Raw genomic sequence first — 23,689 nt, forward strand, 5'->3', positions numbered from 1 at the left:
TATTCAATGACACAATAACAGCATCATATGCCAAGAGCAAGTGGGAGTTATCCCCAGAATGCAAGGATGGTTCAAGACACAAAAACCATTCAATAAAACACACCATATGAACCAAAAAGAAAAAACTTAAAATCACAAGGGCATTTCAACATCTGCAGAAAAGTACTTGACAAAATTTTAGCACTCTTTCATGATTAAAAAAAAATCAGCAAATTAGATACAGGAGGAGATTATCTCAACATAGTAAAAGTAATATATAAGAAACTCAGAGCAGATACCATACTAAATGGTGAAAATCTAAATATTTCCTTCTAAGATCAAAAACAAGGCAAGATTGTCACTCTTACAACTTCTTCTCAACATATTATTGGAAGTCTTTGTCAGAAAAATTAGGCAAAAAAAAAAAAAAAAAGAAATGAAAACATAAAAATTGGATAGGAAGTAGTAAAATAATTTCTTTTTCCTAATGATTAAATCTCATATGCAGATATATCTAGAGATTCCATGTAATAATAATAAAGATAACTGTTAGAATAAATTCAGCAAATTTTCAGATGAAAATTTAGTTGTATTTCAATATACTAACAACGATCAGTCTAAAAAGGGTATTAAGAAAACAAGTCCATCCACCATAATGTAAAAGAAAATAGTTCAGAATAAACTTAACCAAAAATGGTAAAATATTTATATATTAAAAACTATAAAAATTGCTAACAACAACAATAAAACCAAAGAATACACAGATAAATGAAAAGACCTTTCACGTTCATGGATTGAAAGACTTAACATTGCTAAGATGGCTAAAATGTCCATATTAACCAATGTGATGCACAGATTCAATGCAATCTTTACCAAACCCCCAATGGCATTTTTCACAGAAACAGAGAAACAAAAACAATTCTAAAATTGAGAAAAAAATAACTATATTGGAAACCTCATACTTCCTGTCTTTAAAATATATTACAAAGCTATAGTAATCAAGATGATATAGTACTAACCTAGAGGCATCCATATAGATCAACAGCATAGAACAGAGAGTCCAGAAATCAACCCATGCATATTCAATCAAATCATTTTGGCAAGGGTACCAAGACCACACAGTAAGGTAAGCACAGTCTCTTCAACATATTATGCTGGGAAAACTGGTAATCCATAGGCAAAGGAACGAAATGAGCTATTATCTTACATTATCCATGAAAACCAACCCAAAATTAATCATAGAATTACACATAAGACCCAAGACAACAAAACTACTAGTGGAAAACATGAAAAAAAATTCTGTAGCATTGTTTATGGCTATGATTTCTTAGATATGACACTAAAAATGTAGGTGTCTAAAGCAAAATAGAGAACTGGGATTACATCAAACTAAAAAGCTTTTAGCTGGGTACAGTGGTGTATACCTGTTATCCCAGCAGCTCAGGAGACTGAGGTAGGAGAATCGCTAGTTCAAAGCCAGGCTCATCAACTTAGCAAGACCCTGTCTCTAAACAAAATATGAAAATTTGCTGAAGATTTGGCCCAGTGGTTAAGTGGCCCTGGGTTCAATACCTGGTACAAATTAAAAAAAAAAAGCTAAAAAGCTTTTGTGCAGCAAAGAAAATAATCAACAGAGTGAAAGACAACTTACAAAATGGAAGAAAATACTTGCTAACAATATATGTGATGTGGGGTTAATACCTAAAAAAATCAAAGGAACTGCTACAATAATTACACAAATAATGTAATTAAAAGTTGAACAAGGAACTTGATAGACATTTCTCCCAAGAACACATCCAAATGTTCAACAGATATATAAAATGATGTTCAGCATCAAAATCATTAGAGAAATGCGTATCAAAACTAAAATGAGCCTGTCAGGATGACTATTATCAAAATAACAAGAACCAGAGAAAATGAAACCCTTGTACACTGTTGGTGTGAATACAATATAGTGCAGCATTGCAGACAACAGTATGGAGATTCTTCCAAAAACTTAAAATAGAATTGATGGATGATACAGCAATCCCACTGGGTAAATATCCAAAAAAATTTTAAAAGACCTTGTAGAAATACTTGCATACCATATTCATTAAGGCATATTTGCCATAGTCAATTTCACCCCTGTGCACAATCTAAATGTCTATCAACAGAAAAATAAAGAGAATGTGACATATACCTAGAAAGGAATATTATTCAGACTTAGAAAGAAAATCTTGCGTATGTGACAACATGGATGAACTGAGGTCATTAGGCTAAGTGATAGTGATACAATCTAGTTACAAAAGGACAAACTGTATGATTCCACTCATATAAGTATCTAAAGTGATAAAACTTACACAAGAAGAAAGTATAAAAGCAGTTGCCCAGGAATGGAGTTAGGAGATATGGTGTTCAACAGGTATAAAGTTTCAGTGGAGCAACATTAAAAAAGTAATAAGGATTTACTTTATTACAACATGCATATAATTTAAAATGCACTTAAAATTTTGTTAAGAGGGCAGATTTCATGTTGTATGTGTGTGTTTACCACAATTTAAAAGAAAAGAAAACTAGATCCCTGGGTATAAAAATTTAAAAACAAATAGGCTCTTCTAGGTTTCAGATAGTTTAAGCAGAATCTTGCTTGTAGACTAGGCAGGAACATTTGGGTAACTTCTCAATTCCTTTCCAGTGCTTCTGTTTCCATGGATACAGTCATTAGGTTCCAACAGACTGTACATCCTACCACACTGACAGACTGGAGGGTGGAAGATAGGGGCACAATTTCCCATCCGCCAGCTCCCTCAATAAATACCAGCCTCCTCCCTCTTCAGTGTGAGCTAATCATGAAGCCCAACAGTGAGGGTGCACTGGGAAAACTGGAATATAGCTCAGTGTTGCAGTAAAATCAGCTTTGATTTCTCAGTAGAAATAAAAGAAATAAAATAGTAAAACAGTAAAGTTCTATTGGGGGAAAACATTTGTCACCTTGAACAGAATAAAAGTCCCACCAAATGAAATCAATGCCTTTGGGAAGAGACGTGTCATAGTGCTAGAAAGTACTATGATCCTTCTCATTTGCCCTACATTTAGTTCCCATTCACTCAAGCACCAGACCTCACCCTATACCCTGTTTCTTTCTTTGGCTATGAAAGATGCATGAACTGAATTTAGTCTTTGTCAGAAACTGTCTTCAAAATAGAAGTGTTTTATCTCAATGGCTAACATAGACTTCCAAATGAAAGGCTTGTTTCACTAGTAAGCTTTTCCTTGCGTAAGCAACAATACCATTAATTTTTTAAACTTTTGATATACATACATGTATAGACACACACAAATCCTAAACAAACCCTATTCTATAATTCATGAAAATAAGATGAATATTTCCTGGAAGCACTGAGATTTTTTAATTTGAAAAGTGTAAAAATAACAATAATAATAATTGATATTGGTAAATGCAGTTTTAGTTTTTGATGTTTCAAAATATAAATTTTCCATAAGGTATTAATTATCTCAAAGTACTTAAAAGCTGATATAGGCACTTTACATAAAACTTACTGGCTATTCAGTTTAAATTTATGAACCTAAAATTAAAATGTGTTTTCAATTAATGTGGAGTATATTTCATGTCTAATACTCTTGTAGCATCCCACAGAGTATACAATAAGTATGAAAAGTAGTATAGCCTATTTCTTTTCATTTATATCCATTTCTCAAAATGAAATCAATGGATTACAATTTGTGCATTTCTGTTTGCAGAGTTCTTATTAAAATGGAACATGACTACTATGTATTTTAAAAGTATCCCTTAAAATGAACAATATCTTCAGTAAGAACAATGGAAAAAAATAATACAAACCTTAAAACTGCCAGCAGATCAGAAGACAAATGTGTTCTTCGGGGCTTTACTGAAACAATGTATTCATAAAAGTCTTTTCAATGAAAGTTGTTCAAGAAAGAAGTCCCATGGAAGACAGAATGACTCTGACATGCCAGAAACTTCTGGAAGAAAAAAAATGCACCATTAGGGAATGTTCAAAGTACCATTACTGGGAGTTCCATCCCTGGTAGTGAGGAAGTAAGTACTATATTAGCACCTGCAGGAATTATCAGCATGATATTATTAATTTTTACTAATTGTGTATCCCAAAACCTTTTATTCACAAATGGCAAGGTGGGATATTGCCTTTCCACACTGTATTCAGAGACAGCTAAAAGTAAAAAAAAAAAAAAAAAAAAAAAGTCAACAGTATTTTGTAACTAAGTACACGTCTGCATTTTCCCTTAATTAGCAGGCTGGGGTTGGAAAACTGTGGGCAGGTCTGAGCACAGAGGCAGCAAGGCTCATTCCCCAGTACCTACCAAGGGTGAGGCTCTGTGCCAGGGGCTTCAGATATGGAGGATCTCTGACCTCAAAAACAGCCCTGCAACTGGCTCATTTTAGAGATGAGAAAACCTACAAATAAATTTATGAGCTCAAACCTTAGTAGACTGTCCACTAAAGCCTAGAAGCCTGTCTCTTTCCCTCACTGAACTCTGTAGCCTATTGGATTTAGAAAAATATTTCACAAACAGAATTGACGAGAGGACACATAATGCCACCACAATACACTAAATTAATTCAAACATTACTAAATTAATTATGAAATTATCTTTTCTAATCTGTTCTAATTACTTGTTAAATTTTGTCTTCTTTGGTCAAGCCTACAGAAATACATGCAGCTTTAAGTGATGCACCCTTTTTTCCACAGACGGTGCTCCTTGGAAATGGAGTCCCTGGTGTGAGGGTGCTGATTCTCTGTGCTGCTACATCAAGGAGACAGCCCAAACTGCCCATCTTCCTCCGGCCCCTCCTCATGACTCACAGTTCCTTCGCTGTCATGGTACAAGAGAGCTGTCATGGTTTTTCTGATGCAGTTAAGAACCAAGCCCACATCCTCCCTGGATGTCCCTGAGTATTATGACTATCTCCCTGTGGCTACATTCATCTCAATAGCTAAGGGTGACTGAACAAGGCTTGGCAGGCTTTCTCTGGATTTCTATTCTGATTTTTCGTCAATTATCTACATGTTTCTCATAGATCCAGTGCCAACTCAGAGAGCCCCACGCTTACTCTCTGCCAGTTGTCCTAGTACCCACTCTTACAAGTGTTTCAGGGTCAGTACCCACCAACTAAACAATTCAAAATTTCCCTCCAAATGCCAGCTTTTAAAGCCACGGACTTTTGTCTGAGTTTTAGAACTTTTAGCTATTTCCACATTGCACTTGTGAAGCCTCAGAAAGGCTAGAAAATGATGGGGCCAGGAGGTCACACATTAACTTTTCAAAATTTTACTTTTGTCAACTTGAGCTTACGTCATGAATAAACAAAGAGGGGGAATGATTGACAGTATTTTCAAGTTCTGCAGAACTGAAGCCTGGGATTGTTACATGGGGCAAAAAAGAAAAAAGAACACTAAAAAAGCTGGATCATCTTTGCATGAAAGAAGGAAGAAGAGCTGGGGGAGGGCAGTTTGGAACACAGAATCCAACCTAAGTGACAGGAATAAAAAACAAATGGAAACTCCTCTTCAAACCTCATATACTAACATTCTTTTTTCCTCATCGCTCTCCAAAATGAAACTTTCAGGTTGTATTCCTAAACCAGCATGCCTGTTTGCAAGAATGTCCCACTTCAATTTTCAAGTATTCACTCAGCTATTATTCACTGAATATTTATAAGTCATTCAACGATTTGGAAAATTGTAGAAACACTGAAATGCACAAGATTGTCTTTGTATACCTCACCCCCTAAGCAACGGACTGCCCTTGTAGAAGCATAAACTATAAACATCAAAAACAATAAGAAGGCTGTGCTAATAAATTCAAGAACGGGCCTGAAGCCAGGCTGGCTGGGGTTCTCCTGCTTCATCACTTACAGCCTTGGCCATGGTACCCTCTTACCTCAGCTTCCTCACTGTGTGATATACTTGGAAGATTAAGTAAGGTAATCCATATGAACTGTTTGGTGCACTAAGGGGCACAGAGTAGGAACTCAGTAGGAACTCAGTGGATGCTAGAAAATATAAGTAGTTCTGCTGCGTAATAGCATGACAACATCAGCTGGGGTAGGAGCTGCTCTGAGCTTCAGAGAAGCTGGCAATGTAGGGAATTGAGAATGCTTCAGGGAGGAAAGCAGCATTTAAGATAAACTATTACTAAATAAATATGACAAGTCTTTTCACATGATAAGGCTCTTCAGAAGTCCTCTGATGATAATTCAAAAGTCAGAAAATTAGGCATCCTACAGAAACAGTAGACTCAGGAACTTTGACGATATTTTCTAATATTTGGCATGAAAGTAGATATTTACCATAACAACACAGCCAAGGAATAATACAAAGGAGAAAATCTATGTATTGCTACTAACAAAGGTACAATATCCCATAGGATCCTGTTCTATTCAATGGTAATCCAAAATGACACCAGGGCTTTTAATGGAACTTGGCAAGCTCTAGACATACCATTTTTAAACCTAGCCTCAAATTTAAATCACAGGGCTTGTGACTTAAATCTCCAATGTGACCTTTACTGGGTATTGTTCAAGAAAACATGTCTGTTACTGTGGAGAGAAACCACACGCCCTTTCACTCTGGAAAGTATAATGAAAGATGTACTGTATTGTTAAAGCATAGAGTGGCAAAATGATTGTTGCTGTGATTCTCCAGGAGCAGCAAAAACAGACTCTATTTGATTCTATATCCTTCATTCAGAAATGTTGTCTTATCGCATTAATGGCCATTCCTATTCCTCCCATATTCTGGACTTTAATTCAAAAGAAGCTTGGCAGGAATCCCCTCACTTGTAGATTTAAAATCTAATCCCTCTGAATATATCCTTTTTCTAAAGGTGTACTGAGCCACCACTTTGTCCTTGCCAGGCTCTTACAATAATTGAACTAAACAGAAGACCAAGAAGCACACAGTGGCTTCTCCCCCACCCTCTAGCTTCTAGCTCAGGGCTATCTTCTCTATGAGAGTTTATGGTTCAAACGTGTCCCTTACCAATGCAATAGTATTAAGAGATGGGCCTTCAGGAGGTGACTGGACATGAGGGCTCCCTCCTTGCTAATAAAAAAGTCTTCACCTGCATCCTGGTAGCCTCTTCTTCTGCCTGTGAAGATATAGCATTTCTCCTCTCAGAAGGAACCATCTTGTAAGCAGAGGGCAGCCCTCTCTAGAAAACCAAGCCTGCTGATGTCTTGACCTTGGAATTCCCTGCCTCCCAAACTGTGAGAAAATAAATCTCTATTCTTCATAAATCACCCACTCTATGGTATTTTGTTACAGCTGTATCAAATGAACGAAGACCGAAAATGGGTAACAGAGGGGTGAGGTGTTGATATGATAAAGACATTACTGTGGAAGCAGTTTTGGAATTTGGTGATAAATAGAGACCAGGAGAGGTCTGAAGTGAATACTGAGAAAGGCCTCTATCATCACTGTGAATAAAACATTCAGGGCAATTCTAGTGAAGAGAAGAGGAGAGGGGAAAACCTCAGCCTATTTAGTAATTATCCAAGTAGCCATAATGAGAATTCTAGTAGAAATATGGATAGTAAAGACCCTTCTGATGAGGTCTCAGATGATAATGAGGAACAAGGGATAATGAGGAACTGTAGGAAGGTCCATCCTTGTTGTAAAGCAGCAAAGTATTTGATCAAATGAGGGCTGGGGATGTGGCTCAAGCGGTAGCGCGCTCACCTGGCATGCGTGCGACCTGGGTTCGATCCCCAGCACCACATACCAACAAAGATGTTGTGTCCACCAATAACTAAAAAATAAATATTAAAAAAAATTCTCTCTCTCCTCTCTCTCCTCTCTCACTCTCTCTTTAAAAAAAAAGTATTTGATCAAATGAGGCCTGCCCTAGGAATCTAAGGAAGGCAGAACTCTAGAGCAATGAACTAGGATATTCGATGGAAGAAATCTCTAAGCAGCAAAGCATTCAGGGGGCTAATGGCTTCTCTTAAATGTGAGAAGAGAGAAACAATTTAAAGATGGAATTTGTAATTAAAAGAGAAGTAGAATGTAAAATTTGGAAAATTCTCAGCCTGTCATGTGAAGAATTTAAAAAGTACCTTTAAGAGAACAAACCTAGCTGGGTGCAATGGCACACACCTGTAATCCCAGTGGCTTGGGAGGCTGAGGCAAGAGGATCGTGAGTTCAAAGCCAGCCTCAGCAAAAGGGAGGTGCTAAGCCACTCAGTGAAACCCTGTCTTTAAAAAAGACATGCATAATTAGGGCTGGGGATGAGGCTCAGTGGTCAAGTGCCCCTGTGTTCAATCCTGGGTACACCCCCATCCCCCCCAAAAAGAGAGCAAATCAAGAGTGTGACCAAGTGGTCCTTCAATAAGAGACTAATATGAACAGAAGGAAGCCTGGTGCTATTCATCAAAACATGGGAGAATGACCTCAAAGGCATTTCAGACAACTTCAAGACTGCCATGCCCAGTGCAAGCCCAGTGGGCCTCAGTTTGAAAGACATCTTCAGTCTTACCCATGTCTCATTTAGATAAGACTCTGGGGACTATAGACTTTTGAGTAGATGCTGGAACAAATTGAGAATTTGTAGCTATTGAGACTGGAGAGATTGTGTTTTGCATGGAAGAAGGAAATGAATTATTTTGGAGGTCAGAAGCAGAATGCTGTGGTTTGAAGGTGCTGTCAATGAGGTGTACTACAAGGTGGGGCCTAGAGGAGGTGGTCAGGCCATGAGAGTTCCTTCCTCATGAATGGGATCAAGGCCCTGATAAAAGAAGCTTACCACAGCATTCAGGTGCCTAGCCCTTCTGCATTCCACCACATGAGGACCCAGCATTCCTACACTTCAGAAGAATCATCTGGGAGGCAAAGAGCAGTCCTCATCAGACAACTAAACCCACTAGTGCCTTGATCTTTAACTTCCAAGACTCCAGAAATAGAAAATAAAATTTCATTGTGCATCAGTTATTCGGTGGTTATTCTACATGGTTCTGTTATGACATCACAAATGGACTAAGATAGTGAACCTGAAGAGCCAGTGTCATCATCCCCTCCTCATCCATCTTCATCCCTCTGACTGAATTATGTAATCCTATCAATTCTTCTTTCCATTCATTCTAACTCGTGATGCTGCATTTCATGCACTAGCACAAACTTGTAATAGTCTTTCCAACTTGTAGTTGATCCTGAAAAAAATCAACATCCCTTGGAATAATCTACAACAATGATAAATATTTGAGTAAAAAAGCTAACAAATGAATAAATAATTCTTAAGTATGACTTTTTTTAGTGTGACTCTTCAATCCCCAAACAGGCCATTTCTGTCCTAAACAATTATATCAAATAGAACTAGACTGCTCATTATATTGCAGTGCATCTCAACTAAGGGCCCATATATCATGGTCATCTTGATGTACTGAACAGAATCTTTGAGAAGTCTCATCATATGCTTAAAAAATGTTCCATAGGAGATTCAGATGGACATTTAAGTATAAATGGTGTGTTTCCTCCAAGTGTATCTACCCAACCTAGCAGACACAGCAGAAGCCTCACTTCCTTAACTGAATCTTCCCAAACCACAACAATATTTCATGTATTCTCTAGTTTTTCATTGTAGGGTACAAATATTTTAACTATAAGGGAATTCCAGTGATTCTCAATGAGTCTAGAACACACATAGCCATTAGGCATGTTCTATGCAGAGTTTTAAGTACATTTGAATGAACCGGCAACATTTAAAATAAGAGCTGGAAGCAATGGCACATGCCTGTAATCCCAGCTGAGGCAGCAGGATCGCAAGTTAAAAGCCAGCCTCAGCAACTTAGTGAGGCCCTAAGTAACTTAGCAAGACCCTGTCTCACAATAAAAAATAAAAAGGGCTAGGAATGTGTCTCAGTGGTTATGTGCGTCTGGCTTCAATTCCTGGTACCAAAAAATAAAAAGTAAATAAAATTATAAAACCAAGATCTGAGAACACTGGGAACTAATTCCCTCATGTCAGTGTCTAGCTAGAGCTAAGAGGTTGTTGTGTGAATGGACCAACGGGGCCTGAGCTACCCAGCTGCCACCCCTCCCTACTATCTTCACCACTCCCTACTATCTTTCAGGGAGATTCTGCCTGGTTCCTACAGGTATCTGCATGAGCAATGCATTATCTAGCCTGACCATTATAGACACCAGCAGCAAAATTTGAAATCCAAATGATTTTTCTTACTCTCTTACTTTACAGAACCATGCTGGAATTATTAGTTGAGGTTCCAAAGTTAGACACAGGGCTTGTGACTCATAAGCAAGCTTTGATTATCTTCTCTCTTGCCTTTTTTTGTCTAAATGTTTCATGCCAAGCCAAAATTAAATATAGATGGGTGAGTAAGAAGCCTGATCTCTACTTTGTCTTTGCTTTGTAGTTTTCAATTTAAAAGCTACCCCAACTTCCCACTTCAGATCCTTCAATACGATTTACTCCTGGTCTTCATTTCTTCCTTTATTGAATCCCAATGCTTCCTGGAATCACCTACAAATCAACAGAACTTTGAAGCTCTCTGTAGCCTCAGCCATAAGAAATTTCATTTCCTCCCAGCAGCCTTGCCCTGTCTCCACACCAGGCCCACGGGGTTGTTCTTTGTGCTTGGAAAGACTTCCCTTCTCCCTCTTCACCTGGAAACCTAAGGCAGTGCCCTCCAAGTGGCTCAATGCTACACTAAGTGTTTACACACCCTTGTGCAGCTCCTCTTCCCCGCTTCCACTTTGAGTGTGGGCTGCACCTTGTGACTTCTACAGAATTAGAATATGACAAAAGTAGTGAGAAGTGACAGCTCTCTTGCCCTCTCAGTTTGTTGACATTCACTGTCGTGTTGTCAATCATCCTATGAAGAGGCCCCTTTGAAAAAACATGGAGAGAAGTTTCTAAGCAACGGCCAGCCAGGAATTGAGGCCCTCAGTCCAACAACTAGTGAGTGAGATTGGGGCAGCCTGATTATTCTAATCAAGTTCCAAACCACATGAGTTTCCCTTTCAGCTGATGAGGATGGGCTCAGTGCCGGATGCAATAGTTAGTTAATGCTTTACCAATTAGCAAGGTGTCCCTTAATCCAGTCACATGGACAACCAAAGTCAACAATCACAATAGTCACAGTGGACTAACACAATGACCATACAAATTGCAAAACTAGTATGATATACACCCATCACATTTATCTCACTGAATTATAAGTATTATAATTTCTAACACATAGGCTTCAAGGTCTGTTAATATGCTTGCAAATAAGTCTACAGCTCTAGTACTGTGTCTGGCATAAGGTAGATGCTCAGTACATTTGATTAAAAAATGTACTGAAGTTTATAAGAAACCCTAGTTTTCCACAAAGGGTATACTATGTGATAGCCTCACCAGCACTGTATGAGTATCTGTATTGCCACATCCTAATCAACAGTTCCTTTTCATGAAAAGGGAAATTGCATGGAAATGAAGGGAGACCCTCATTGCTATACAAAATTACATATAAGAGGTTGTGAGGGGAATGGGAAAATAAACAAGAGAGAAATGAATTACAGTAGATGGGGTAGAGAGAGAAGATGTGAGGGAAGGGGAGGGGGGATAGTAGAGCATAGGAAAGGTAGCAGAATACAACAGTTACTAATAGGGCATTATGTAAAATTGTGGATGTGTAACCAACGTGATTCTGCAATCTGCATTTGGGGAAAAAATTGGGAGTTCATAACCCACTTGAATCTAATGTATGAAATATGATATGTCAAGAGCTTTGTAATGTTGTGAACAACCAATAAAAAAATAAAAAAGAAATAAATTTTTAAAAAAATCAACAGTTCCTGTCCCCAGTCCTTTGACTTTTAACTATTCTAGTGGTGTGAACTGGTACTTAGTTTGCATTTCGCTCATGGCTAGTGAGGTGTTATTACAACTTCAAATATTTATTGAACATCCTTATATCTTTCTCTGAAGGTTCTTTTTAATTAGTGTGCACATTTTGGGAAGGGTTTTCTTTGTATTTTTAAGTTGAGTTACAAAGATTCTTCATATAATCTGGATTCAATTCCTCTATCATATGTATAGCAAATTATATTCCCATTGTGTCTTGACTATTAACAATATCTTTTAATAAGAGTTTTTAATTTTTGTGAAGTCTAATTTACTAATTTTTTCTTATAATGCTAATACCTTTTTGTATCCTAAGAAATAGTTTCCATCTTTCTAAGACATTCTACTAATTTTTTTCTAGAAGGTTCATACTTCATTTACTTTTATGTAAAAGTCTATTATTCACTTTGAATTAATTTTGGTGTATGACATGAGGTATGTTCTAACATTTATTTTGTTTCAAAACAGTTAATGGATTGCTCCAGAAATTTCCTGCATTTTTAAATAAGCACTTCTTTTATCCCATGAAATTGCTATGGTGCCTGTGTGAAAATCAATCAACTATATGAACATGTGTCTCTTTTCTTGACAATCCTTTTTGTTGCACTAATCTGTCTGTCTAATTTACCTATATTTTCTTAATTACTGATTTTATAGTAAGTCTTGGAGTCGTATCATTAGTCCCCAACCTACAGTTTCCACCACCTTTCAATAGCCCATTTATGAACCCATGAATGGATTAATCCATTGATTAAGTCAGAGTCCTCATGACCCAATCACTTCCCCAAAGCCCCACCTTAATGTATTAGCAACAAAGCCTTCAATACATGAAACTTTGGGGGACGTTCTGGATCCAAACTATAACAAAGATCATATAATCCAGAGGGGAAAAAAAATCACAAGTCTAACATTCTATAAATAAATTATTGGATAAATAGAAAACTGGATAGATAGAATTCTAAATTTCAAAAAAATGTGAAAGAAATGAAGAAAAGAGATGATGAAAAAATACAGTAGATCATGCTATAGGTTTGATGGATACAAAAATAATACTAATGAATGGGCCAAATTTCAATGAGGACCAAGATAGTTAAACAGCCATAAAGTAGCCCCTTGAAATATTTATTAGTTTAATAAATGTTAATAAATATTTATTCTCCCCTTGACTATGTGATAGACTTAATGACTTTCCTGAAACAAATATAATTGTGGAGAAACCTATAAGACACTACTCTAATCAAGTCATCAAATTTTACATCACCACTTATAATGTTGATAATATGTACATTTGATATGATAAGAAATGTACTGAACCTCTGTGGTATTCTTCCCAAGAACTAATAAACCTTGTCTAACTGTGACAGAGCATCAGGGGGAAAAACTGAGGAATATGATGTAAAATACCTGACCAGTACTCTTTAAAAGTAAAAGAAAAACCTGTTCAATTGTCACAGGTTAGTGAAGGTTAAAGAAATTTAATCCTTGTATGGGATCCTGGAAAAGAAAAAGAACAAAGTTGAAAATTAGATAAGGCAGAATTAAACTGGACTGAAGTTAATTACATTATATAAATGTTAATTTATTAGTTTTCATAAATGTACCACAATTAGGGATAAACAAGAACAATTCAGTAGTCATCACTAGTAATATTCATGATAATTATTTCCAAGAAAATGCAGGGTGCTATTAGAGAAACAAAGGGTATTTCCACACACAAACAGACCTCACAGGAATACCTATCAACTCACAGACCCCAAAAGCAGAACCACCCATAGACCTCATCATTTGGCCTACCCACAGGCCACACCAACCAGCCATCTCAGATCACTGGATGGGCTGAATGAAGAAGGACTTTTCCTGCCAAAGCCAGACTATAAAGAGTAGACAAAGAAACTGCTTCTTCAAATGCACAGACATCAAGAAAAGCTACAAGAATCACAAAGAATCAGGAATACATGACACCACACAAAGAAATAGAAAAAATTTCAGAAAACAGCCCTAAAGAAATGGAGATCTATGAAACACTGAAAGAAGATTTCAAAATAATCATCTTTTAAAAAGTTCTGTGAACACAGGGAATATAAACAATTAAAAGAAATCAGGAAAACATGAATGAACAAAATTTCAAATTCAACAAAGAGATAAAGGCCATAAAAAATAATAAAATGGAAATTATGAAACTTAAATTATAATAACTAAAATGACAAATCAAATAGCTTCAACAACAGACTAGATAAAACAGAAAAATCAATAAATCTAAGTTATCAGAGTGACAGAAATAAAAAATAATGAAAAAGAGTCAAGAAAGTCTACTAGTATTAATGGGGTGATATAAAGCAAACCAGCATATGCATTATGGAAAATTGAGAACAAAAGGCTGAAAGCTTATTTAAACAAATAATGGTTGAACACTTCTCAAACTGGGGAGGGAAATGGACAATCAGATTCACACACAAAAAAAAAATGTTCTACAATTGTCAAAAACCAAAAAAAAAAAAAAAAAGAAGTGATTTTGAAAGCAGAGAGAGAAAAGCAACTCATCACATTTAAGTAAGCCTACACAAGACTATCAGCAGACTTCTTATCAGAAACATCACAGGCTGGAAGAGAGTAGGATGATGTATTCAATGTGCGAAAAGAAAAAAATCTGCCATCCAGGAATATTATACCTGGAAAAATGCCATTAAAACTGAATGAGAGATAAAGAAATTCTAAGACAAACATTAGCCCAATCTTACAAGAAATTCCAAAAGAAGTTCTTCAAGTTAAAAATGAAAGGACACTAACTTGGAATAACAAAGCATATCTAAGCATATACCTCATTGATAAAGGTAAACTTATAGATATGCAAAGAACAATATGAATTGTAATAGTGGCACATAAATCATTATTAATCCTAATGCAAAAGTATTAAAAGCATAAACATTTACTATTAGATATACAATATGAAAAATATTTTCAGATATCAATAACAATGTAAGCATGTGTAATAATGGAATATGTTTTGTATGTGTTGATGTTCATTTGTCTGTGATGAGAAGTTTTATTCAGGTCTCATAGTAGTCACAAAGAAAACAAACTATAGGAGAATCAAAGCATATCACCATAAAAAATCATCAAATCACAAAAGAAGACAGCAAGTGAAGAGAAGAATAGAAGAACCATAAAATAGATGGAAAACAACTACCCAAATAGTTATAAGCCCTTACTATAATTACTTTAAATGCAAATTGATTAAATTCATTCAAAAGATATAAAGATGTTGAATATATACAAATAAGATACAACTATATGCCATCTACAAAAGAAACACTTTAAATTTAATGACACACATATGCTAAAGTAAAAGGATGGGAAAAAAATCCTTTGTGATAGTAAAGAAAAAAAGAGAAGGCATGGTTCTATTAATATCAGACAATGACAAAAAGTCACAAATTATCACAAGAAGCAAACATCATCATATAATAAAAAAGGATCAATACAATAGGATAATATAATGATTGTAAATATATAATATTTCCACATCAGAAACCCTAAATATATGTTTTAAAAAAAACATTAACAGATCTGAAGGAAAAAAACAGAAATAAAATATTAGTAGGAAACTTCAATATCCTACTTCCAATAATGGATATATCATACACACAGAAAATCAATAAGGATACAGCCAGCTTGAACAACACTATATAACAAATGGAACTAACAGACATAATATACAGTATTCCATCCAAGAGCAAAACACACATTGTTCTCAAATGCGTGTGGAACATTCTCCAGAATAGATTACATGTGGGGTCACAAAATAAATCTTAACAATTTTTAAAACACTGAAATCATACTAATTATCTTTTCTGACCACAATGAACCCAATCAGAATATCAAGCATAAAGGGGAAATTACCACGCATGTGAAAACTAAAAACATACACTCAAACAACTGCTGGGTCAAAGAAGAAATAAAAATAAAATTAGAAAATATCTTGAGAACAATAAAAACAACATACCAAAATTTATTAGATGCAACAAAAGGAGTACTAAGAGAAATATTAATAGTTATAAACATCCACATTAATAATCAAAGAAGATTTCAAATGAACAACCTAATTTAACACCTCAAGGAACTAAGAAAGAGCAAACAAGATAAAAAATTAGCAGTGAGAAGGAAACACTAAAGGTTAAAGCATAAATAGAGAATAGAAAAACATGAGAATAAAAATCAACAAAACCAAGAGTTGTTTTATTTTAAAAACAAACTTGACAAAATCCTAGCAACACTAACACAAAAAGAGAAAAAACTCAAAAAATAAAATCTGAAACAAAAGGGGGAACATCACAAGTGATGCCAAAGAAATGAAATACATCATAAGGGACCATTATGAGCAATTATATGCCACAAATTGGATGACCTACAGAAAAAAATGTAAATTCTAAACATACAACCTATTAGACTGAATCCAAAAGAAACAGAAAGCTTAATGAGATTAATAACAAATGAGGAGATTGAATAAAAAATTCAAACACTATCCAACAAAGAAAAACCCAGCCTGAGATGGCTTCACAGATAGATTCTATCAAACATTAATACTTAAGATTTAATACCAATTTTTCTGATGTCTTCCAGAAAAACAAAAGTGGGAATAATTCCAAACATGTTTTATATGAGTCCAGTCACCCTGATACAAACCAAGACCGGAACATCACAAGAAAAGAAAAGCAGTCGGGTGTGCTGGCTGGTGTGCCTATAATCCCAGTGATTCTGGAGGCTGAGGGAGGAGTTTGAGGTCAGCTTCAGTAACTTAGCGAGATTCTGTCTCAAAAATGTAGAAAAACAGAATGAGCTGGGAGCATGGTTAAGTTGGAAAGAGCCCCTGGATTTCAATCCCTATTTTCCAATAAATAAATAAATAAACAAACGAACAAAGGAAAAAAGCAAATAAATAAATAAAAACAAAATTAAAGACCTAGACCAATATTCTTGTTGAATATTGATACAAAAAATCCTCACCAAAATTACAGCACACTAAGTTCAACAATATGGTGTATGGGGTCATATACCAAGACCAAATGGAATTTATCTCTTAGATGCACGGATGGTTTAACATACAAAAATCAATCAATGTGATATGACACATAAATATAATGAAGGATAAAAAAGAATCACATAATCATTCTCAATAGATGCAGAAAAAGCACTTGAGAAAATTCATCACCTTTTCATGATTAAAACAGTCAACAAATAATGGACATAACTCAATACAATAAAGGCTTTATATGAAAAGTTCAAAGTAACAGCCCACCCAATAGTTAAAACTGAGAGCTTCTCCTCTAATTAGCAACAGGTAAAAATGCCCACTCTCAGCACTTCAATAGAGTAGTAGAATTCTTGCCATAGCATTAGGCAAGGAAAAAAAAAAAGAATTCCAAATTGGAAAATAAGAAATAAAATCAATTCTGTTTGTTAATGACATGATTTTATATACAGAAAACTCTAAATAAAGTCCATAAAAAATATTAGAACTGATAAATGACTTTTAATAAAGTTGTGGAAAAGAAAACAACATATAAAGACCAGTTCTGTTTCTTTACACTAACAATGAGCTATCTAAAAAGGAAATCAGGAAAAGCATCCCATTTATAATAACATGGAAAAGAATTAAGTATTTGGGAAGAAACTTAACCACATAGGTGAAAGACTTCCAGACAAAACTGAAAAGCATGATAAAAGTCATTAAAGTACAAACAAATAAATGGGAAAATATCACATGTTCACAAATTAGAAAACTCAAAATTGTGTCCATACAATACAAATTTACAAATTCAATGCACTCCCTACCAAAATTCCATTGGCATGTTTTATATAAATAGAAAAACAATTCATGTAGAAATCCTGAATAACCAAAGCACTTTTAATTAAGACAAAATAACTACAGGCATCACAATCTTGACCTCAAAACATATTATAAAGCTATAATAATCCAATGAGAACGATCCTGTATAAACACAGATATATGGAACAAAAAAGAGAGCTCAGAAATGTACCCATGCATATAAGATCAAATGATCAGGGCTGAGGCTGTAGTTCAGTGGCAGAATGCTTGCCTAGCACGTGTGAGGCACTGGGTTGGATCCTCAACACCACATAAAAATAAATAAATAAAGGTATTGTGTCCATTTACAACTAAAACATTTAAAAAGAAAAAAAGATCAAATGATCTTTGACAAGAATGCTAAGATGACACAATGGGGGGAAAATGTTTCTTCAATATGCGGTGCTTTGAAAACTGTATGTCTGTATGCAACAGAACGAAATTGAATGCTGATTCCATAATTCGTAAAAAATCAATTCAAATGAATTCAAGACTTATAAGAAAACCTGAATCCATAAAATTTTGAAAAGAAAACTGAAGGAGAAAGTTCCAGAATGTTAACTATGGCAATGATTTCTTAGCTATAACACAAAAATTGAAGGCAATGAAAACAAAAGTAGATCAGCAGAATTGTATCAATCTAAAAAGCTTCTATGTAGCAAAGAAAACAATCAACAAAATGCAAAGGTAACTTATGGAAAGAAAGAATATTTGCAATCTTTATCTGATAAATGTTTAATATCCAAATATATAAGGAAGTCCTACTACTCAATAGCAGACAAAACATCCAATAAAAACAGGGCAAAGGAACTAAACAGACATTTCTACAAAGACATACAAAGAGTCAATACGTACATGAAAAGGCACTCAGAGAAATGTGAATCAAAACAACAAAGTATCACCTCACATCTGTTAGGATGGATATTATAAAACATTATCATTATCAACAACAACAATAAAAATAACAAAACCAAGGATAATCAGTGTGGGTGGATACAGCTACTATGGAAAACAGTGTGGAGATTCTCCTCAAAAACAATTAACAATAGAACTATCTATCACTTGATAGCAGTAATCCCACTTCTGAGTACAGACCCAAAGGAAATAAAATCCAGATTTCTAAGAGATATCTGCACTCTCATGTTCATAATAGTCAAGAAGTAGAAACAACATTAATATCCATCAACAGATGAATGGATAAAGAAAATGTGGTATATACATACAATGAAACATTCTTCTGCCTTTAGAAACCCTGCCATTTGTAGTACCATGAATGGGCCTGGAAGATTTTATGCTCAGTAAGTTATACCAGACATAGAAGGGCAAACACTACATGAGACCATTTATGTGAGGGATCTAAACTAGTCAAACTCACAGAAGCAGATAGTAGAATGGTGGTTGCCAAGGGCTAGAGGGAGCATGAGTCAAAGAGTAGAAAGTTTCAGGTACAAGAAGATGAGTAAGTCCTAGAGATCTGTAGTATAGTTTACAACTGAAATATTAAAACATTTTATTATACACTTGCAGTTTTGCTAAAATTTTATTTTCTAGATCTTATATTAGGTGTTCTTAGCCCCAAACAGTAATAATAAATAGCAAAATGTTGGAGGTGATTGACATGTTCATGTCATAGATCATACTGATGGTTTCATGGTTGTATATACTTACCTCCAAACTCATCAAACTATATACATCTTCTTGTTTAACAGTCTTACCTCAATACAGTGGTTTTGTTAAAACGCTCAATATCCAAAACCTATTCTGTTGTGATTTAGATAAATGGGGTCCCCTAAAAGTGCATGTGTGAGAAAATGCTTCAGAGTTCAGAAGTGAAAAGACTGGTCCTTAACTAATCAGTGTATTAATCTACTGAAATAGATTAACTAGGCAGTAACTATAGGCTGGGAGAGTATAGCTGGAAGAAATTGATCACTAGAAGCAAGACTTTGGGGTTTATATTTTGATCCTGGTGAATGGAGTTCTCTCTTCTTCTTGATGGCCATGTCTGAGGCTGCTTTCCTCCTCCACAGCCTTCTGCCATGATGTTCTGCCTCATTTCAGACCTAAAGCAATGGATTTGGCCACCTGTAGACCAAGACCTCTAAAACATGAGCACCAAATAAACTCTTCCTCCTCTAAAATTGGTTTTGTCAGGTCTTTTAATCATGATAGAGCAAAAGTTAACTAAAACACATTCCAACTTCAAAAGTCTGGAAAGTACCATTGTGTTTCTTAGGAAACAAATAAATAAAAGAAACAGCTATCTTTTGGTGAGATGGTACCAAATTATTTAAAATTTTAACTTTCAAGCGTTTTTCAAAGGACACAAGATTTATAGTCTTTCTAGATGCATCCAACTCGACGTGGAAAAGTGGCCAAGTTCTATATCTTCCCTGGTTTCCATTAATATTGAAGTCAAGAAGCCATGTGTCCATAAATTCAAAAAACCAAATGAATAAGAGTGGATAAAAAAGCCTAGCAAAATTCACAATGATGGGATCGAACAGAGGACTGATAAAGCTACAATGTAGGTGTATGTGAGAAGAAAGGATGATAAAAAGAATGCAGAAACGTGGGAGAGTCTTGAAGCAAAGCACCCAGGTTTCCAACAATACACGTGAAAAAGCAGGATGCCAGGCTATAACTTCTGATGGCACAAAGTTCATAGTCAAATGCTCATTCTTAAATATAACTGGATAACAATTATTGACAAAATTTTGAAGAAAGAAAAATAAAGGAAAAAGAATAAACAAAGCAAACAAAAATGCCTCTGAGAAAGCTTGAATAATTCAGAGAAATAAGAATATTTGAAACTCTAAAATCAAGAAAGTGGTTCTATAAAAAAGTAACAACAAATAAATTAGATTATCAGAAAAATAGCTAACAGTAATTTCTTAAAAAAAACATCAGTGTAAGAAAATGGTGTTGAATAAATCTTCTAGAAAGTGTTTAAAAATTAAGAGAGAAACGCAATACCCAGAAAAATGACAAAAGATGTTGAGAATCCAACCATAAGAACCAACTACTAAGAATGCCAAAGGAAACCCCAAGAAGTAAAACACAGTAGAGTTATAATAAGTTAAATAATTGAAAAGAAATTCCTACAACTAAAGGACAAAGTTTTCTGAATGAAAGGCACATCCAACGGTAAAAATAATTAATGAAAAAAAGAAAAAGAACCATAACTAGGTATATTTTAGCAAGAGATTTGATAGATAAGTTTCTAAAAACGGGGGAGGAAAAAAAAGTAGCCTATAAAGAGACAAAAATGAGATTTATTGTTAGCAACCTAGATGCTAAAACATAGATCAATGCTTCAAAAGTTCTAAAGAAAAATTATTTTTAACTTAAAATTATTGATCTAGATAAAACATTTAAACCCATTAAGTCTCAAGCTTTTAATTCTGCAAATATTTCAATGAAGTTGACAGAGATGTGTTGAAATAGGATGAAAAATCATACTCTTAAGAGTTTATGCAATTGTATTTGTCATAAAATTTGCATATGGTTATAATTGTATAATTATTTTATTCTTATTTTATAATTATATTTATGTTTTTATTCATACATCCTCATCTGAGATGATGGCACAAAATGAGCTTAATGAAATCACTTCAGATATAAAGAAATCCAGAATATTTACCTTATATTTCCTATTTAGGAAGATTCTTGAACATGTACTTCAGCAGGACCTGAGATTAAAATGAACAAAGGGAAGGCGAACAGCACAAAATAAGATGCATAGATATCAATTTCTTAAGTCCAGGACACGAGGAAGTATCCAGGAGAGAGAGTTCTAAAGATTTCATTCCACTTCCAAAAAAGGTAAAATGTATATAAGGATGCCATACAGGCAGAAGATGCACAGGAAAATATAAGCAATTAAAACTCCAGGAACACAAAAATTTATACAAAATAAGGGAATGTCATTACACTGTACTACTTACATCAGGACTGAGTGACATTTTATATATATATATAAATAAAATACTTTTTATGGACTTTTAATTTTAAGAATCGTGTTACAAATAGACTGCTAAAGTCTTGATATAACTAAAGAAAGATTATAATTGATATCAACCTTCATAATGTAAAATTAAAATCATATGAGAAAACTGGAAGGTATTAAAGGTAAGAAAAGATTTATGGAAAGAGTAACTCCAATGGTCTGAATGTGTCCACCAAAATTCAGGTGTTATAAGTGTCCCCACTGTGATATTAAGAAGATCCTTTTAGGAACTGCATATATATCATGAGGGTTCCAATCTTGTTAATGAATTAGTGCTTCATAAAAGGGCTGGAGGAAACTATCTTAGGTCGTTTTTTGTTCTTCTGTCATATGAGAATACGGTGTTCATTCTTTTGTCTTTCTTTCTCATCTACATGAGGGTCCTACTATGGAAATATGTCTCGCCAGACACCAAACTGGAAGGTATCTTGTTCTTAGATTTTCCACTCTCCAGTATTATGAAAACAAATCTGTCCTTTATAAACTACCCAGTATCAGGTATTTTGTTCCTAGTTAAATGTAGGTAATATTCTCATCTTACAAAGAAATCAGTATTTTTAATAGTTGATAAGAGAGAAGTAACGGAATAAATTGTGTTAATCAGTTTTCTGTTCTTATAACAAAATACTTGAGAAAATCAACTTACAATGAGGAAAAGTTTATTGTGTCTCACTGTTTCAGGTTTCAATCCATAGTTGCTTGACCCTACTGCTTTTTTTTTTTAGCAGGGTTGGGGGGTTGTTCTGCAGCAAGGAGGGAGGCAGGGAGTATGTGGTGGAGCAAACTGCTTACTTCATGTGGGAAAAACAAAAAACAAAAACAGGGGTTCTAATACCCCTTCAAGGGCACACCTTCAATGACCTAACTTCCTTCCACTAGACGCTGCTTTCTAAAGTTTCTACCACCTCCCAATAGTGCAAAGACTTCAACACATGGGCCACTGAGGAATATATAGATCTAAATGATAGTGTAAGTATATTATTTAGAGGTATATAGGTAACAAAAACTAAAAATAAAGGTACATTTGACGAGGGCTGCTAATGATACAAATAAACTAGATCTTTACTACCACAGTGCTAAGTCACTAATAATATTAAACTTTGATAAATCAAGAAATTATGATTACATATATACATAAATGTATATATTGATTCAGCCAATATTATAAGTATATTTAGATTTATAAAGAAACCAACAAGCCAGGCGCAGTGGTGTAGGAGGATCACGAGTTCAAAGCCAGCCTCAGTAATTTAGTGAGGCCCTAAGCAACTCAGTGAGACTGTCTCTAAATAAAATATAAAATAGGGCTGAGGATGAGGCTCAGTGGTTAAGAGCCCCTGGGTTTAATACCTAGTACCTAAGGGGTTAAAAAAAAAGGAACTAAGAAAAAAATAAACATAGAAACAGATACAGAATTATAAGCTCTTCTGTGGGTAAATAACTTGAGGGGGGATCAAAGACTAGTTTTTCATTATAAGTCTCCTGTTTTTGTTTTTTTTTTTTAATTTCTAAGAGATGTATATGTTTTATTGATGAAAAATAAACATGCAACATTTATCAACATTAAAAAAAATCCATCAGGAAATCATCCAACTAGACTTCTGCTTCACAATGCAGCCCTCGGCATTTAAATGTGGGCCTGCTGGAAATTCAAAAATTAAAACATACATTTTTAAGTCTGAAATAGAAATGTCTTCTACATATTCTACCCTGTGGCAGATAGTATCACAGCAACACTTTAGAATATGTGACAAAATAGCCTACTTCAGGAATATTAGGTGTAAAGAAATGAAGCTGGTTAAAATATTTATGAAAAATACATGAGGTAAGTATATACCTGTCCTAATAACTCTCCGTGATGTACCCAACACATGTCAGAGAAAGGGGAGAGTTGGTCTTCTTGCTCATTAATGCAACAATGGAGGACTGCTTAAATTGGTGCTGTCCTGAA

The 23,689-nt window shown here is 34.8% G+C and overlaps 1 protein-coding gene across 1 annotated transcript in view; it reads right to left on the minus strand.

Annotated features, from left to right (window-relative positions):
• The window catches only part of Enox1 (ecto-NOX disulfide-thiol exchanger 1), a 521,404-nt gene that overhangs the window by 262,747 nt on the left and 234,968 nt on the right, over nt 1-23,689 (minus strand). Inside the window, exon 5 of the mRNA XM_077792681.1 lies at nt 3,821-3,963. The gene's annotated coding sequence lies outside the window, so the exon portion shown is untranslated. The remainder of the gene's footprint in view (nt 1-3,820; nt 3,964-23,689) is intronic.

The sequence above is a fragment of the Urocitellus parryii genome, chromosome 2, assembly GCF_045843805.1.
Source record: "Urocitellus parryii isolate mUroPar1 chromosome 2, mUroPar1.hap1, whole genome shotgun sequence".
NCBI lineage: Eukaryota > Metazoa > Chordata > Mammalia > Rodentia > Sciuridae > Urocitellus > Urocitellus parryii.